Source organism: Onychomys torridus, chromosome X (assembly GCF_903995425.1).
Source record: "Onychomys torridus chromosome X, mOncTor1.1, whole genome shotgun sequence".
In the NCBI taxonomy this organism is placed as follows: Eukaryota; Metazoa; Chordata; class Mammalia; order Rodentia; family Cricetidae; genus Onychomys; species Onychomys torridus.
The window spans coordinates 121,398,484-121,402,620 of record NC_050466.1 but is presented as its reverse complement, the minus strand read 5'-3'; the positions used below and the strand labels follow the sequence as shown (position 1 = coordinate 121,402,620).

The window sequence follows — 4,137 nt, the reverse complement described above, 5'->3', positions numbered from 1 at the left end:
TTACCTACTCTATGGCATCTTGTTATAGCAGCACAAATGGGCTAAGGTATTTTTTTCTCTCCTAGAAGGAAATCACTATGGATATTTGACTGCATACTTCAATGGGAACTAGAAAAAACAATATTGATATAGCTGCTTTTTTAGAACCAGTGTGAGCCTCCACTCTCCGGATGTGGGGCCAGAAAGGAAGAGTGAATATGAAATGGAGGACATGATTGTCTATAATGAAGGTCTATTCCCTAAATAATCTCTAAGAGGCCAAGTGAACTGTTTCACATGAATTGCTAAATGGTCTTATTACTAAAAACAAAACAAAACCAAACACCCAGAGTCACATCGTTATACCATTCTGTGCCCTGCCATCTTACTTCCCCTCTCGGCCCAGCTACATCATTTCATATTTCCGTTCAGCTCTATCACTCTACCACTACCTGACCTCTATTTGTAATAGATTTGCCGGCATTATCCTCTGATCTCGCTTTTTTGTTAGAGCACAAATACACCATCACCACAGATTTGTGGTTATACTTCCTGTAGAGTAGAAAGAATGTCAATATAATTCACAGAATATTTCGCAGTTAGTCTTAAGTTCTATGAGCAGACATTCCAAAACGAAGCAATTGTAGTCAGTGGAAATCTCTTCAGTACCCTTAAGATCAATTCCTATTTGGACTCTTCCCTCAATGGGAAGAGCACTTACAATGTGATTTTGTGCCTTGTGCCTGTCATAAATAGGTCAAATTCCTGATCATATGTACTAGGGAGATTATATTATCTTTAGTTTTGTTCTCAGGATTGCGTAGTTGCATTTATTGATGGAGTATAGTGTGATATTTTGGCAGAGGTTTTTATATATCAAGCTTCATGATGAAATCAAGGTAATACACACTATCTTACCAAACATTTGAATTTCTGTGCTGGGAACCTTCAAAATTTCTGCTTTTAATTTTTTTTTTTGAAGTAAGTAAAAAGTTAGTCTAGACTATAGTTTTGATTTTGTGCTATATAACTCTATAATGAATTCTTTCTGTCTGTTGTGTCCTAGTCCCTATTTCTCATCAATGCTAAAATGTTTTTAAATGTCAACCTCAGCTACTTAATGTTGTAAGATGTGATGTTTTCCCATAGAATTCAACAGAAGTGATTAAGGCAAATGTGTACCTATGTAGTTTGAAGTACCTGCAGAACATAGCTTTCCAACCTCCACATCCTGTCCTTTCTCCTCTGATCATCAACTCTAGTCACATCCAACTACACTTTTTTCCTTAAGCAGATTCCAGTTGTTGAATATTTTTTAAATTGAACCTTCCTGTTTTTCATTTTTCTTCCAGAAACACTGTTAACCTAAGCAAAGGTGTAGTGGGAACTCACATGTGTACACCCCTGAGCTAACCTAAGTGAGGTATGATAATGCCCATGAAGTCCACCATGTACTTCTATCCAATTAAATATTCCTTTTCCTTAAAAATAGACCTTGTAGTCCTAAATAGCTATTTTCATTCCCATTGAAAATTCTCTGAATGCTACATAAGCATGCATCATGTATATTCACCTTACTATATATGTACACATATTTGTAGTTATGGTTTTACATTTTTAAACTTGATATGCACATGGTAATGTATCCAGAAATTAGCTTTTTCTCATATATACAGTTATGTATACATACATATATATATATATATATATATTTTTTTTTTCCACACCACTATCAAATATTTGCCTGTTTTGGTGTTTCTCTGTGTCTGAATTGTAGTGTTTCCCTGGACCATCCGTAATCCAGGATCTAATATTTATTGTTTCATTCAATTTATTTTAAAGAGTCGATTCAGTGACATAACGTGGGTCCAATCACAGGGAAGCAGAACAGTAATCAGCAGTTCTCGCACTATGTTAAGGTTAAGGATAAACTAAAGGTTCATGAGAAACTCTGCCAGATCAATTTGAGAATTTATTATCTAATACGTCTTGAATGGAGCTAAGGAGTTGGCATTGCTCCCAAGTTCCCAGGTGCTGGCGCGACTGTCTTGGTCCCTCTTGTTCAAGTGCCCCAACCTGCTTGCAGACAAAATGGGTCACTTGTCAGTTTCTGGGAATAAAATTCAGACCAGGCTAGAACTCCATTTCTGCTTTCTTGTTCATAAGTGCATTAAACATACTAATGGAATGTATTGAGAGTGTGCTAGGAAGAGTGAAACCAGGTAAAAGTAATCTGCTTCAATGACTGGTAGGCTAAAACCAAAAGAAAGGGACATCAATCGACTTGAGCTTGTATGATTGACAAAAGTCTCTCCCGTTTATTTGTTTCAAATTACTTTTATTTTTAATTTCAACTTTGCTTAAAGAGTGGGGGAAGGTTTAAGTGCATATATTGGGATGAAGTCTATTAGAAGAGGATCACTGCTGATACCTTGCCATGTGTTAATGCTTGTTAGATGATCTGAAATCCTCAAGGAACCGATTCTTTGTGTCTCTCTTTATCCATGGCTTCCTTTGCCCTGATCTGAAGGAAGAATAAGCGATAATTAACAATTACAAAACATTGGTATGAACCACTTGTTTGAATCTTAAGAAAATAGTCTACCTTATATCTTTCATTATTCTTAACCAAAGAACTGTACATATTTTCTCCTTGAAACTCAAACACTTGTGTATGGGCTGTAAGTGAGCTACCAATGCCAACAGATCCTGAATGATAAGTCACATTGCAGATGCTTGGTGGCCTTGTCCCTTTGTTGCAAGGATCAGCAGCTGATAGATTCCCAGAAGTGCTAGTCAAGGACTCGCTGTACTAGAACATGTCCTCCTCGGGTTCCTCTGAGCTGTGTAATGTAGCTTGGAATCCCTTCCCAGGTGTTATAAAAGACAGTCATCCTAGAGGTAGCACCTTCTATTAGGCACTCGCCATCCCCATTCTATTCTATGCTTCCTTTGCCAGGGTCTGGACTTCTTGGAGGGTCTTTGCCTGTCCTGAATAGTTGGGCCTCCAAGGACTGAACTTGTCATGCCTTGGGTGAAGCAGAATGTGGTCATTAATCGTGTGTCTACACACATATGTGGCATGGAATATTGGAGAGAAATGCACTTTCTCTACAGGGACCTAAAGCCCATTAGATGAACTCACAGCATGCTGGATGATCTCCTTCCCCTGGTCCTCATCCTCATCTTCCCTGTTCTTCTCATATTCATAGTCAACATCATTTTCCTCCTCCTCTCCTCTTCTTCATTATTGTAGTCCTGGTCGTCCTCAGCTTCCTTCTGAGCTACTTCATTCTTCAGATCACTCTTCCAGACATACGAGCCCTCTTCAACATCAGGCCTGGCTTCCTTGGCAACAGGCCAGATGTCCTCGACATCAGGCCATTTGTCCTCAACATCAGGCCAGAAGACCCTGATGGCGAGACAGGCTTCCTCGACATCAGGCCATGTGTCCTCCATGTCGGGCCAGATGTCCTTGATAGCGAGACAGGCTTCCTCCACATCAGGCCAGGCATCCTCGACAACAGGACAGATGTCCTGGACATCTGGCCAAATGTCCTCGACATCAGGGGCCAGAATATGTCTTCCACATCAGGCCACATGTCCTCCACTTTATGCCAGACGTCCTCGACATCAGGCCAGATGTCCTCAATGTCTGGCCAGACCTCTTCCACATGAGTGCACATCTCCTCAGTACCGGGCCATATCTCCTCCTGCCCTGGCTCTTCCCCAACAATGGCTCTCGAGACTGCCTGTGAACCCAAAAATCCTGTGGTTCCTTCGATGTCATCAACAGCCTCTTGGATTGGCAGCACATGCAAGACACTTTGTCCAGCGTCCTGCACCATCCTACCACCTTCTTGCTCTTGGTCAGCTAATCCAGGCTTCTGCTCCGCAACAGCAGACATGGCAGGAATTTGAGGCCAATGAAGATCTTACTGAAGCTTCGAGCTTTGAAGGTGTTGGTGGGGATGAGGCGTTGTTAAGGTGACTCCCATGAAGTAGAGAGAGGCTGTGGCCTCAAGTAGCTCCTGGGAGGCAGTGAGAGCAATAGGGAAGGTTTTCCAGGAGTGAGCAGGTGGAGCTGTTACTTGTAGACTACCTATAAAGGAAGGGCTAGACAGTACCAGGGAGGAGCTTCCTGCTGAGGCCAGCCCC

General features: G+C 41.3%; 1 pseudogene; it reads right to left on the bottom strand.

Annotated features, from left to right (window-relative positions):
* Positions 1 to 2,449: 2,449 nt before the first annotated feature.
* On the bottom strand, positions 2,450 to 3,887 carry LOC118574793 (annotated as a pseudogene).
* Between the last annotated feature and the right edge of the window lie 250 nt (positions 3,888 to 4,137).